Here is a 15,981-nt window from a genome sequence, read left to right on the forward strand (position 1 = left end):
GAAGACGTTCAGTACTGAAACCATCATCAGTCAGAAACAGATAATATTATATCAGTCAGATATTTGTGACAAACGATTTGCCAAATGAGAAATGACCCATTCCCTTAAAAACTTTATGAAACAGTGGGACATTTGGATTTTGTATGAAACAGATATTTCTATGTGACAAATGTTCAACTCAGGTGTAATTTATTTTTCGTGACAAATATGAATAGCCACACTTCTGTAAATCATTTAAACAGTGCATTAATACATGTATTGATACATGAACATCTACAGTGGGGATCGAAAGTTTGGGAATCCCTTTCAGAATCTGTGAAAATGTGAAAATTTTTAACAAAACAAGAGAGATCATACAAAATGCATGTTATTTTTTGTTTAGTACTGTCCTGAGTAAGATATTTTACATAAAAGATGTTTATATATAGTCCACAAGACAAAAAAAATAGCTGAATTTATTAAAATAACCCCATTCAAAAGTTTGGGAACACTTGGATCTCAATACTGTGTGTGGTTACCTGGATGATCTACGACTGTTTTTATGTTTTGTGATGGTTGTTCATGAGTCTCTTGTTTGTTCTGAGCAGTTAAACTGAGCTCTGGTCCTGGTCCTCCAGGTCCTGCAAATTCTTCAGTTTTCCAGCATCTTTTGCATATTTGAACCCTTTACAGCAGTTACTGTATGATTTTGAGATTCAATCTCAGGACAATTGAGGAACTCAACTTTTGAACAGGATGAAGATGTCCACATTTTTCTTATTTTGTTGAAATATAATTTTTTTTTCATTTAGTAATGCCCATCGGAAGCAACAGAAGATACTTGCATGTTTCCAAGAAGAAAAATTAAGTACAATCTACCTTGATCTTCAAATTCAAGAAGTTTTCATCCCCCGGCTCTTAATGTATCGTGTTTCCTTCTGGAACATCAATAAACAGTCATGGATCATCAGGTAACCACACACAGTCTTAAGATCCAAGGGTTCCCAAACTTTTGAACGGGGTTATTTGAATAAATTCAGCTATTTCTTTGTCTTGTGGACTAAACATCTTTTATGTAAAATATCTTACTCAGGACAGTACTAAACAAAAAGTAACATGCATTTCGTATGATCTCTCTTATTTTGTTAAAAATTTTCAGATTATGAAAGGGGTTCCCAAACTTTCAATCCCCACTGTATAGATCAAATACAAATCTACTATACAACTTTTGACATTTATGTATTTGGCAGATCTAAAGCGACTAAGGTATATATTTTGTCAGTTCATGCATTGTTCATTCATGCAATGGAACCCATCACCTTGACATTGTTTGCACTACATGAATTTTAGCTTATGTAATGAAGATTACAATGATATTGCATTTTGAAAAAATTGGAGATTATGGTAACAAAGTAAAACTTGTGGTATAGTTACAGTTGCTGTTCAGTCAGAAACACATACTTTATGTCTGATTTCAATGACATTGTTTTATTCTAACGTGAGGACACACACATACGGAAGGAAGCAGGAGCATATGTGAACCATATCTCGCCCTCCAAACTGGGTTCCTCTCCTGGACATTTGGAGATGGTGAATTGCTGCAGCATGGAGGTGAAGAACAGGAAGATCACATTACGAGCCAGTGGCTCTCCCACACACGCTCTCTTGCCTGTAAACAAATGCCATAAGGCAAGGTTACACTTCATAATGTAGCATTGACAAAAGTATGGTGATGCTACTAACCTAGTGAAAAAAAACATATTTCACTAGGGTCACTAGTGTGACAGTTCAGCTGTTTTCAAAGTACTGTAGCTTTTCCACTAACAAGCTTTGATGAGTATACAAGTATAACAATAAGCCCAAATGTCTGGTAATAATGCTCACCAAAACACTCTCACTTTATGTAGCATTGTAAGCCTTCAGCATTCATCCTAGTGAATCAGTTCATCCTAAACATCCTCTCTCACATGTAGTGTTGTAATGTCAAAGAAAAACAACTGAACAGTTTGATTCCTTAGACTACTGTTTTTGACTCAGCTCTGTAAATGTAGTTGTTTTGTTGCATAACAGCCTGAGAGTTCATTCATTCATTGCGCCAGAAAAAAAATACTTAGTAAATTATACATTGTATCATGGGTTCATTTATTTATTCGTTTATAAAAGCATATTGCCCTCTTAATTCACTTCAATGTTGTTAGGTACATCAAGTTTAATTAGTGTGTGCTTGTCATGCTCTTATGTAGGCCTATTTAATACCAGAAGTCCAAAAGATAAATACAAGCATATCATTTTTTGAGAAGATATAACAGGTGGTGTGTTTACAAAACATTACCTGCTGAAAATGGCATGAAGGCATCTCTCTTCCGAAACTGGCCATTTTCATCCAGGAAGTGTCCTGGGTTAAAGGTGTCTGGGGTTTCCCATTCGTTTGGATCATGCAGGACTGAAGACAGGTTTGTTGTCACAGATGTGCCCTAATAAAGACCGAATGAAAACTAATTGCATTTGTGCAGCATCCATTACAGAAACAATTGACTGACTGTCTTAAGAATTTTATTCCAACATCAGATTATTTTATAGAATAGAATAGAATTCATACCTTAGGAATGAAGTACCCTGCTAGTGTTGTGTCTTTAACAGCATGTTTAGGGAATCCCAGTGGAACAACATCCCCAAATCTTTGAATCTCATGGATAACAGCATCAGTGTAGGGCATATTAACTCTGTCAGCCATGCAGGGTTGACGCGACTGTCCAATCACCTTGTCTATCTCTGCCTGGACCTTTTCTGAATGGGAAATACAAGTTAGTCCTAAAGTGGGGACACTTGTATGTGCAATATTCTTTAGCCAGTAAATAAAAACTAAAACCACACTAACCCTGTATTTCTGGAAATTTGATCATAAAAAGCAGACCCCAGCGTAATGTAGTAGCACCAGTCTCTGTCCCGGCCTCAATCACGTCTAGGCAAAATATCACTAACCCTTCTATGTTAAAACCAGCCTCAGGGTCACTCTTTTTCTGTGGGGAAAAAGTATTGAATTATTCAAAATTTTAATAAAAAATAAAAATAAAAAAAATCCCACTTTAGTTACCTTTTCCATCTCAGTCAGGTAGCTGTCTATAAGGTCACGAGGGTTTGAAGGGTCCCAGTCCTCTCTGTGTTTAATGATTTCTCCTTTCAGGAAGTCTTTTATCTTAATATAGTTGGAAAAAATGGTCTGGTGGGGGCCAGGTAAATAATCCAAGAGCCGAGGGCACACATTATACAGCTGTAAAAGATGATATAGTAGGTGATGAATACAGATTAATTATAATTAATTTGCTGTGAGTAAGAATATTAATAGTAGTTAGACCCTACTTTAATATTCTAACTCACAGTGAATTAAAGGTGCCCTAGAATTAAAAATTGAATTTATATTGGCATAGTTAAATAACAAGAGTTCAGTACATGGAAATGACATACAGTGAGTCTCAAACTCCATTGTTTCCTCCTTCTTATATAAATCTCATTTGTTAAAAAGACCTCAGACGAACAGGCGAATCTCAACACCAACTGTTACATAACAGTCGGGATCATTAATATGTACGCCCCCAATATTTGCATATGCCAGCTCATGTTCAAGGAATTACACAAGGGCAGGACATCTGGATCTGTGCACAGCTGAATCAGACTACGTAAGCAAGCTGTTACGTGCTGGTGTTGCAAAGACGAGGCGTTTACGGACTTCCACAATTGATGGGTTTTATTGATACAACGGAGAGAGACACAACATCCAAACACAATGAATAACAAATAAGAACAGACAAGGAGTGAAGGGAGTGAGTCCATATAAATAGGGAGTGCTAACGAGGAAGTCCAGGTGATGATGATCAGTGATGATGGGGAGATGACGAGGGAAGTGAGTGCAGGTGTGGAGAACAGGAGGATCAGGGGAAATGGAGTTCAGGAAGACAAGGGATCTGTGATACAAGCAAGAACAACAGCGAAAAATGGCAGATGGAGCGATAATAACTGACATGATCCATGATAACATGATATTTTTAGTGATATTTGTAAACTGTCTTTCTAAATGTTTCGTTAGCATGTTGTTAATGTACTGTTAAATATGGTTAAAGTTACCATTGTTTCTTATTGTATTCATGGAGACAAGAGCCGTCGTTATTTTCATTATTAAACACTTGCAGTCTGTATAATTCATAAACGCAAATTCATTCTTTATAAATCTCTCCAACAGTGTAGCATTAGCCGTTAGCCACGGATCACAGCCTCAAATTCATTCTGAATCAAATGTAAACATCCAAATAAATACAATACTCACATAATCCGACGTATGCATGCAGTATGCATGACGAACACTTTGTAAAGATCCATTTTGAGGGTTATATTAGCTGTGTAAACTTTGTTTATGCACTGTTTAAGGCAAGTGCGAGCTCCATGGGGGGGGGGGCGTGAGCATTTAAAGGGGCCGCAACCTGAATCGGCGCATTTCTAATTATGCCCCAAAATAGGCAGTTAAAAAAATGAATTAAAAAAAATCTATGGGGTATTTTGAGCTGAAACTTCACAGACACATTCAGGGGACACCTTAGACTTATATTACATCTTGTAAAAAAACGTTCGATGGCACCTTTAACTACATGCTATCATGAACCAATACCTGTGCTCTTGTAGAACCTGCTAACTGAACACATTCATTGTCAAGACGCAGAATTCTTTGGTAACATTCATCGTGATAGTCAAAGCGTTGTCCAAATGTCAAACAGGCAACGGTATTTGAGACAGCACCATGTAAGATGGCCATAGGGTTGAAAGGTCCTGTTTGAGGGAAAGCATGGATATTAATCAAACTGGCAAATTGATTTCATCCCTCTTTGCCCCAATGAACTAAAATTTTCCATTTGATGAGACATTTAGAGACCATACCCTTTTCTTCCTTAAAAGCTTCACAAAGGTAGACACACTCTTGCTGGATGCTGTGCTCAAGGACTTTCTTCCCCTCTCCAAAGGTCCGCAAATGGAAGGCAGCAAACCTCCTATGCATCCGCCACACATATCCATTACTCATTGTTAAACCTACATAATGACACATAAAGATGAAAGTTTGACTATCATTAAGAAATCATCTCCATTTGAGAATAAAAAATGCTTTTATTTTAAGCATTATAGTCAGTTTACTTACCATTTCCCTAATAAATTTTATGAAACAGTGGGACATTTGGACGGTCAAGGAAACTGTCGTTCTGAGTAATGAGGGCCTCCTTTACAGTTTTATATCCAGATATGATTACCAGTTTCTCACTCCCCACTCTTAGGCTGAACACATTCCCGTAGACTTCAGCCAACTGAAATTCAAAATATTTATTTTATTTTATTTATATCGATCAGGAACATAAATATAGTTAAACCTTTTATGATAACACTTTACAATACGGGTGCACTAATATGCATGAATTCATGCTTAACTAATGCACAGAAAATCATGTGTAAATGTATGACTCATGAAGAACTAAACCATTAATTAATGATTCCTGCATCAGCAACTAATAAAGAGTCTATATGATTAATAGATTGAGTAATATATGAATTGTTATTAATTAAATGTGTCATAATGTATTAATTCCTTAATAACATATTTTATTAACTACCACATTTTATTAATGTGTTAATTACCACAATGTGTTGAAGCCATGTACTTCAACTTCCAGCTGTCTGCTCATTATCTAATCATTAATTAATCATTATCTAATGATCTGAAAATGTATCATTATGTTATGACTTTACTTGTTGAGGCACATGGCTATTAACTAATTGTTAAGTAATATGGCATTAATGGGTTTTGAAAGTTGCACATGCAGTGAATGTAATGTCAGAGAATGTGTTTGAAGGATGGGTAAGTTGGGCTGCACACAAATATCAGCACGCCAGAATCTAAACTACTGACCACTGTTACACTGTGTTTAAAATGGATGCGACCATCATCGAGTCATGTGACAGACCATTGCAAGTCCATTTGTCCTTCATAACAGAAGCAGCATTTTGTTGTGTCGTGAAGCGTCAATGATTATAATGGGTTCTATTCTCTTTGTCCGGTCTTGACACAGTGTTACGAAATAGCAGTGCCCTATTTTCAGTGTTCCGCCTTTGAATCATAGACCTCATGCTTAACCTGACATATTCCTGTGTCATGAACAACAAGGTGTCATGATCACTAGTGAGAGTGCCCTAATCAGCCACTAGAGGGCACTCCATCCCAGACTCTTGTTTTCACCCATTGGACTACATTACCCATACTCACTTCCCAGACTCATTACACCTTGTCATTGCAACCAGCTGTTTTGTGTTTGTTCATTAGTGTCTGTCTATTTATACCTGGTTTGTCTCTGCCCTTGTTATGGTGTTTTGGTGATCCACTCCAGAGCCTGCTCCAGCCAGTGAGTCCGCTCCAGCCAGTGAGTCCGCTCCAGCCAGTGAATCCGCTCCAGCCAGTGAGTCCACTACAGAGCCCGCTCCAGCCAGTGAGTCCACTCCAGAGCCCGCTCCAGTCAGTGAATCCACTCCAGAGCCCGCTCCAGTCAGTGAGTCCGCTCCAGCCAGTGAGTCCACTCCAGAGCCTGCTCCAGCCAGTGAGTACGCTCTAGCCAGTGAGTCTGCTCCAGCCAGTGAGTCCACTACAGAGCCCGCTCCAGCCAGTGAGTCCACTACAGAGCCCGCTCCAGCCAGTGAGTCCACTCCAGCCAGTAAGTCCACTCCAGCCAGTGAGTCCACTCCAGAGCCCGCTCCAGCCAGTGAGTCCACTCCAGAGCCCGCTCCAGCCAGTGAGTCCACTACAGAGTCCGCTCCAGTCAGTGAGTCCGCTCCAGCCAGTGAGTCCACTCCAGAGTCCGCTCCAGTCAGTGAGTCCGCTCCAGCCAGTGAGTCCACCCCAGGGCCCGCTCCAGCCAGTGAGCCCGCTCCAGCCAGTGAGTCCACTCCAGACAAGCTGGAACCCGCCTGGTCTGTTCCTCCGGCTCCCCCTTGGCCCTCAGTTGGGGACTCAGTTGGTCCGCCATCCCTCCCCCTGATCCTCCTCCTGTCCACCTCCCTCCTGAGTTTTTGTGTTTTTTTTTGTTTTTTGTTTTTTTTGTCTGGTGGAGCGTCTGGTTGCCGCTCCTTTGAGGGGGGGTAATGTCATGATCACTAGTGAGAGTGCCCTAATCAGCCACTAGAGGGCACTCCATCCCGGACTCTTGTTTTCACCCATTGGACTACATTACCCATACTCACTTCCCGGACTCATTACACCTTGTCATTGCAACCAGCTGTTTTGTGTTTGTTCATTAGTGTCTGTCTATTTATACCTGGTTTGTCTCTGCTCTTGTTATGGTGTTTTCATGTATGGTTTCCCTGTTCTCTGTTTTGGTTTTTGGTTTTCATGTTTCTTGTTTTTGTATGGACTGTCTTTATGGATTTTGACCCTTGCCTGTCTGTGGATTACGTTTCTGGATTTCCCCAATAAATTGCTGCACATGGATCTTGCTTTCTGGACTTTGTGATTCCGTGACACAAGGTTCTGGATGCAGCAGTTCATCTGGTACAGTGGAATCACAGTTGTAGATAGTTGGAAATTGAAATCCATGGCTTAGTGTGGATGTCAACCCCGTAATTACATATTACTTAACAATTAGTTAATAGTCATGTGCCTCAGCAAGTAAAGTCATAACATAATGATACATTTGCAAATCATAAGTTAATGATTAATTAAAGCAGACAATTTGAAGCTAAAGTACATGGCTTCAAACCATTATGGTAATTAACACATTAAAGGTGCTAAAGAGGATGTTTTGTTTTATACATTTTTGCAATATTACTTGAAACTGTCTTTACTAACTGATAAAAGACTATTTATTGGGTGCACTGAAAGTAATAATATTAATATACATCATCTGTGCACGAGGTAGGGCCTTAAAAACATCAGCCAATCGTTTACACGATCATCGCGTAAACGATTGGCCTTCTGGCTTGTCAATCACTGCCGTGACGGTCCTTGTGAGAGACGTGTGCGGATTGGCCCTCTGGCTTGTCAATCACTGCCATGACGTTCCTTGTGAGAGACGAGCGTGGCTGCGCTCTCCAGTAACTTTCCACACTCCACAGGCGCCGCATGCAATGTTTTTGTCAGGAGACAGGAGTAACAACTGCATATTATGAGTTACCTGCGGTAAGTCCGACATAATGAATCCAAAAAACACGACACAGCGAATGCCGGTGGTAAACACTCGTGTTTAAATACTCATGCACGAGTTTTGGGAGGCATTCCTTTGAAATGAGCTTTGAAGGAGGGGGGCTGTTCTTACGCATGCGCTCATTTCAAAAACTCAGTAACAGTCTTTGGTTTCTCAGTCGACGAAAAAATCTTCTCTATCACCTTTAACTCTATTAGTTAATAAAATATGTTATTAAGGAATTATTACATTATGACACATTTAATTAATAACAATTCATATATTACTCAATCTATTAATCATATAGACTCTTTATTAGTAACGGATGCAGTAATCATTAATTAATGGTTTAGTTCTGCACGAGTCGTACATTAACACATGATTATCTGTGCATTATTTAAGCATGAATTTATGCATATTAGTGCACCTGTATTGTAAAGTGTTACCCATTTTATAAGTCCAGTAACAAGACAATATGAATGCATTTGATGCTAACATGAAAGTAAACTGTCAGACATTCAAGTTAAAAACTAAAAAAGTTAAGCTCCTACCTTATGCATGGTCCTAAAATTCATCTCAGTGAAGATAGTTCCCAGGAATGGCAGAGGCCAGGGTCCTGGGGGGAAATTGGGAGGATTCTTATTTTTGATCATATCAGCAATGAGAAGAAATACAAAAAATAAAATGATCCAGCTTTTAAAATCAAAGCTGTCAAATATGAAGTGGAGGTTCATGGTGGTAGGGGAAATGTCTTGTCTGATCGCTGTGGTTTGTAAATGCTTATGGTACAAGTACTTTTGTACAGGACTGGTGAATGTCAACACTGGAGGGGAGGAGTAGAGGGATATTACATAAGGCACTCCAGATTCCAGGAAAAACAGGGGGGGGGGTCTCATTATAAGAGAAATGTTTTTCTCTAATACACACTGCTCACAATTAATCATACCCTTTTATTCAACACTTTTTGGTCAGATGAAGCAAAAAGAAAAAAGCTTTTTTAAGCAGCAAACACTTAAAATGGGCTTGGTGCACACAGAGGTAAAAAGTACCCCATGTGTACAATGAAATATACTGCTGTATCTTTAATGTTGTGGGCTTATTTTTCTGCTGGAGGTCCTGGACATCTTGTTAAGATAGATGGCATAATGGATTCTACCAAATACCACCAGATAAAAAAATCAAAACCTGACTGTCCCTGTTAGAAGTCATATAATGGGCTGTGGTTGGATCTTCCATCAGGACAATGATCCAAAACGAACATCAAAATCAACACAAAAATGGGTCACTGAGTACAAAATGAAGCTTCTGCCATGGCCATTCCAGTCCCCTGACCTGAACCCTAAAGAAAATGAGTGGAGTGAACTGAAGAGAAGAAGCACCAGCATGGAGCTGGGAATCTAAAGGATCTGGAGAGATTCTGTATGGAGGAATGGTCTCTGATCTTTTGTCAGGTGTTCTCCAAACTCATTATAGGCATTATAGGTGAAGACTCAGAGATGTTATCTTGGCAAAAGGAGGTTGCAAAAAGTATTGAATAAAAGGCAGTCCCTCCAGAAAAACGCGATTATGCGATCGCCTGATTTAATGCATAATCAGCCAAAGTCCGCATATTTATGCGGGGATCGCATTTTTTCAAATACGCCGCATTTTCGCCGCATAAATTGCCGATTTCAGCAAGCAAAACATGCTGGGCTAGCATGACTTCATAATCCCTGTATTTTCGTTGCAAAAAAAGTCACATATCTTAGCAGAAAGTTGAAAAATGTTGCGTTTACTTCACACAAGTAAAGCGCCATTATTTCCCCCCTATTGCCATGGGAACCTTATGAAGTATGGAGTGACGTAATCACGCAACGTGAACATCATCTGCAAACCCCGCGGTGAAACCATGATGAAGCACGCAAATCATTCTCATTTGCCAACAAAAATAAGCGCAAAAGACTGTTGATGCAACTTTACAGTTGTAAGATTGCACTTTTTTGTTACAGAACAGTACCAAAACCTTACAGTTGTAAGTATATTAGTAGTATGTAAAATAATTTACGTTGCAGTAAGAGATTGCACTTTGTGCATTGGAAGCACTTAATTTAACAGAAGATGTCTGTTTTGTATAACTACCTCTGTAAAACAGGAAGCACACATTTTATTTTTTTATATTTTATTTATTCATATTTACAGAAGTTGTTGAATATTCCTTTAGTAAAGCTACAGAACTTGTTTGACTCAATGTTTAAGTTTGAGCCATAATTAAGGTCTGAAATAAAACAGAATGAGAACTTAAATATTCTGTAGTATGCTTGCTTATCATAGGAAGTAATAAGAAATTACTCTTTGCATTAAGGTAGTAGCCTAGTGAGAACAGGGTGTTGGGGGAAATCACCTTTTTTTCTCTTTTTCATCAAACCGCAGTTTTTGCAAATTCCCGCAATTTCATCGCATAAAATTGCGAAAATATCCCGCATATTCCATCACATTTTTTAAGAAAATGTGCCGCAAAATCAAGGATTTTTGCCCGCAACAATCACAAAAAAAATATTTTCTGGAGGGACTGAAAAGGGTATGATTAATTGTGAGCAATGTGTATTAGAGAAAAACATTTCTCTTATAGCCTAATGAGATTTTCCCACCATGTAAAATTATTATTCTCCAATGAAAGGTTGGATTTTTGTAGATTTTTTAAATAAAAGATTTTCACAGCCTTCTTTGGTCATATTTACCAAGGGTATGAATAATTTTGAGCACAACTGTATATATATAACTTTTCATATAATGTTTTTGTGCACCTTTAATTGCACATTCACATATATACACATATATACACATGTATACTCCATATATGGTACATTTGAATCATCACAAGTTCACTACAGAGTTCAAACAGGAATCAGAAAAAGTTCTATTAGAAGAAAAGATGTTAACTATCCAGTCGCTGCCCATTTTTTATCTTTTAATCATGATGTTTCCTCCTTACGCTTCTGTGGGATTGAGAAAGTGAGTGTGCCACCTAGAGGGGGCGATATTGAATTGCTCTTACAGAGACGTGAATTGTTCTGGATTTTTACTCTTCAGACTTTATCACCTATGGGTATGAATGATAAAGCATTATTTCATGTGATGTTATGAAATATGATCATTATATGATATCATTAATAATATTCCTTTATATATATACTATTTTATTATGTAATTGTCGAGTTAACAATGTGATGTGGTGTTAATGATTATTTAATCACTTATCTTGATTGGATATTGATGATTCTTTGTGATTTGTCATGTTGTTTTAAATACAATGGAGTTTGAATACAATGTTTATGCCTGATGAAGATCTTATGATCGAAACGTTGCTAATAAAGTACCTTTTTATTGCTTTGCAAGTTGATAGTGTGCGGGATTTTCCTATTTTTTCATACAGATATAATGGTTAAAAAAAAAAAAAAAAAATGATGAGACATATAAGAAACATATATACACTCTAACGTGAGGACACACACATGCAGAAGGGAGCAGGAGCATATGTGAACCATATCTCACCCTCCAAACTGGGTTCCTCTCCTGGACATTTGGAGATGGTGAATTGCTGCAGCATGGAGGTGAAGAATAAGAAGAGCTCCTGACGAGCCAGCTGCTCTCCCAAACATGCTCTCTTACCTGTAAACAAAATATTTAATACTGACCCAAAGTCAATGAAAATAATTAAATACAATCAAATCTCTTTTTAAAAAGATATATCAGGTGGTGTGTTAACAAAACATTACCTGCTGAAAATGGTATGAAGGCATCTCTCTTCCGAAACTGGCCATTTTCATCCAGGAAGTGTCCTGGGTTAAAGGTGTCTGGGGTTTCCCATTCGTTTGGATCATGCAGGACTGAAGACAGGTTTGTTGTCACAGAGGTGCCCTAATAAAGAGATAATAAAAACTTTACTACTTTAGACAGGACTAGATCCCTAAAGAGAAAAGAAAAGAATTCATACCTTAGGAATGAAGTATCCCCCTAATACTGTGTCTTTAACAGCTTGTTTAGGGAATCCCAGTGGAACAACATTCCCAAATCTTTAAATCTCATGGATAACAGCATCAGTGTAGGGCATATTAACTCAGACATCCCAAGTCTCCCGGACGTTCCGGGAGTCTCCCGCATATTGATAGCGGCTCCCTGATGCCCGCAAATTAGTTAAAATCTCCCGGAATCTAGAGCGAGCGAGCAAGAGCGCGCATAGAGACTGTGTTTCAAACCAGAGGAGAGGGAGCGAGAGAGAGACCTTGCGTGTGTGTGTGCGTGTGTGTGTGTGTGCGTGTGTGCGAAGCGCATGTATGACAGAGAGCATCCCGAATGGCCTTTTTCGGCAAATCAACCAATCAATTATCAGTGAGGTGAGTTGACAAGTTTCATTTCATGTGCATATTATTCAGGCTAGTTGCCAAGGCTACATGAAAACAACAAACTCCTTAGACCTGTTTAAAGTTGCAATGGAAAATAAATAAAAGCAGTCTACATAAATAGTATAAGCAGCTTATATAAATAGTAAAAGTAATCTACATATTTAAACATAATTAACGAATAATTGCATATGCCTATAGCTTATAGCTCCTTCCTCTTTCTCTTTTTTTTTTTTTTTTTTTTTTGGGGTGGGGGGGGGTAATGATACCTCCCTGAAATGACTTTTTGCAGGTTGGAATATCTGTTAACTCTGTCAGCCAAGCAGGGTTGACGTGACTGTTCAGTCACCTTGTCTATCTCTGCCTGGACCTTTCTAAAAGGGAAATATAAGCAGGGTGTGATTTGCCAGGGGGGAATAAATATCCCTGCTTCTGCTGAATTATTTGTATCCCCAGTGGGGATAAAATGTATACCCCCTCAAAGGTAATCATTGCTACTTTAACAACAGACCATATAAAATACATAAAATAAATAAATACATTATCTTATCTAAGATATACATGTTCAAAAACAATAAAATCAGAACTGTCAGACTGCGTTTAAGTTACGAATATGATCCTGAAACCTTTAAATGAAGAACCATGATTACTCCTGCTCTGAAAAACAGAAAAGTACACTCACTCCGTATTTCTGGGAACTTGATCATAAAAAGCAGACCCCAGTGCAATGTTGTAGTTGCGGTCTCTGTCCCGGCCTCAATCAGATCTAGACAAGTCACAAGAAACCCTTCTATGTTAAAACCAGCCTCAGGGTCACTCTCTTTCTGGAAAAATTGGGAAAAATATGCATTAACATTAGCTCTTCACAGGCATGACACTCTCTTTTCAAAATAGTGTCTTAGGTTGGCAATATCAAAACAAAGATTACCCTTTTTACTCAAAGTATTTCAAAAGCATGATAAAAGAAAATCCCACTTTAGTTACTGTACCTTTTCCATCTCAGTCAGGTAGCTGTCTATAAAGTCACGTGGGTTTAAAGGGTCCCAAGTCCTCTCTGTGTTTAATGATTTCTCCTCTCAGGAAGTCTTTGATCTTCTTATAGTTGGAAAAAATGGTCTGGTGGGGGCCAGGTAAATATTCCAAGAGCCAAGGGCACACATTATATAGCTGTAAAAGATTATATGGTGGGTGATGGAAATAGACTTTTAAATATAATTAACTAGGTAGTTAGAAAATTATAGTTGTGTCTTATCATGAATTAGTACCTGTGCTCTTGGAGAACCTGCTAACTGAATGCATTCAGTGTCAAGACGCAGAATTCTTTGGTAACATTCATCATGATAGTCAAAGTGTTGTCCAAATATCAAGCAGGAGATGATATTGGAAACAGCACTGTTTAAGGTAACCAAGGGGTTGAAAGGTTCTATTTGAGAGAAAACAGTAATGTATATAAGTATATGTAATTATTTGGCAAGTTCTTCCAAATTAATTTAGAATTCAGATAATACCCTTTTCTGCCCTAAATGCATCACAAAGGTAGACACACTCTTGTTGGATCCTAAGCTCAAAACTTTTCTTCCCCTCTCCAAAGGCCCGCAAATGGGAGACAGCAAATTTCCTATGCATCCGCCACAAGTATCCATTACTCAGTATCGTACCTTCATAATATGAAAGAACGAAAGGATTTCAATAACTAAAAAAGTACTGTTTATTAGCAAATAATGTTATGAATATTGACTAGTGAAAAGTTTTTAAGACCTTTTTAAGAAAAAAGGTCATAATGGTCAGTGTACTGTACTTACCTATTCCCTTAAACACTTTATGAAACAGTGGGACATTTGGACGGTCAATGAAACTGTCAATCTGTGTAATGAGGGCCTCTTTTACCATTTTATATCCAGACACGATTATCAATTTATCACTGCCCACTCTTAGGCTGAACACCTTCCCGTAGACTTCAACCAACTGAAATAAAAAAAAAAACAATAAAATAAAATAGAATTTGACAGAAATGCAAATTCATTCCATTACATTAAACATTTATTTACATGCAATTAATTTAACATAATTTGCTCCTACCTTATCCATGTTCTTAAAATCTATCTCAGTGAAGACATTTCCCAGAAATGGTAGAGGCCGTGGTCCTGGAGGGAACCTGGATGGATTCCTATATTTGATAATATCTACAAGAAGCAGTAAAACAAAACTTAAAATGATCCAGCATTTAAAATCAAAGCATTGATATATGAAGTGCAGGATCATGATGGTAAAGAAATAGGCACGTTCCTTTTGTCAAAGAATATCAACGTTTTGGAGACTGTATAAATGCTTGTGGTCTTGAAACAGGATCGTCGTTTGGGCGATGAAACTGGTGGTGGACCACACAAGGCCCCTCCCTTTAGAGGGTGATTACACCCTCTCCATGGTTGGGACGGCCCTGCTGAGAAAAGTAAACATTAGAGGAAAAGAGTGGAGACTGGAGAGAGATTACAAATTCTGCAAAACGATTGTATGTTGGTTGTTATCCTCTGAACACATGCTAGGCATGGCATCTATCAAGCTATTAATTAATTTCATGTCTTATTCAGTACCTGTTGCAGACTCCAAACACCTACTCGTTTAGTGAAGGGGGCATGTTAGTTCAGTAGATCGAGCCAATAAAAATGTTCATTTACAGCTCGCGCTATAATGCTATTTGCTCGCGCTAGTGTCAGTCATTAAAGGCAGAAAATAAGTCACGCGCTTCAAAAGAGAGATTTGACTTCGGTAAAAGAAGTGCATGGATGTGGCGATTCGTACGGAGCCCCTAAAGGGACATGGTGGTAGAAAAAAAAAATGGGAAGGAAGGAAATTTTACTTGGTGGTGGAAAAAAAATTTGGGATGGGAGGATTTTTTTTTTTTTTTTTTTTTCAAATTTTTTGCGTTCCCTCGCAAAGATGTTTTGCGTTCCCTCGCAAAGATGTTTTGCGTTCCCTCGCAAAGTTATAATCGTTCCCTTGCTGTGAGCTCAGACAAACACTTCCTTTTTAATGTCCCGCTGGCTGGCAGTTGTGTTTTAGTTAGTAACATACGTTAATAATGCACACAAATAATGCGCGGCTCATAGAGTTTGAACTTGTTGGACTCAAAAATGAATGCAGTCAGTGTTTATGTCAAGCAGTTCGGTTGGTAATATATTCACAGATTCGAGCTTCCCGGATTAATAACTCGTGAGCTAAACGTTGTTAAAGCAGAACTAAGTAACTTTTTTTACCTTCATAAATAGTTTTCTAAGTCCTTACGATGGTTAATTGACTTGTAGTGGTGTGTTTGAGGCGAGCACTAACCCCTTCTGGCACGTCTACGCCAGAATACAGCACTTGCAACTTGAGCTGCACCGACCCGAAACAATCTCGCCTCATGTTCACGTTCACGCGAG

At 38.4% G+C, this 15,981-nt stretch overlaps 2 pseudogenes; both read right to left on the bottom strand.

Moving 5' to 3' along the window:
- Positions 1 to 1,444: 1,444 nt before the first annotated feature.
- Positions 1,445 to 15,981, bottom strand: part of LOC125277845 — a 58,883-nt pseudogene continuing 44,346 nt past the window's right edge.
- On the bottom strand, positions 12,782 to 15,408 carry LOC125277857 (annotated as a pseudogene).

The sequence above is a fragment of the Megalobrama amblycephala genome, linkage group LG11 (assembly GCF_018812025.1).
Source record: "Megalobrama amblycephala isolate DHTTF-2021 linkage group LG11, ASM1881202v1, whole genome shotgun sequence".
NCBI classification, from domain to species: domain Eukaryota; kingdom Metazoa; phylum Chordata; class Actinopteri; order Cypriniformes; family Xenocyprididae; genus Megalobrama; species Megalobrama amblycephala.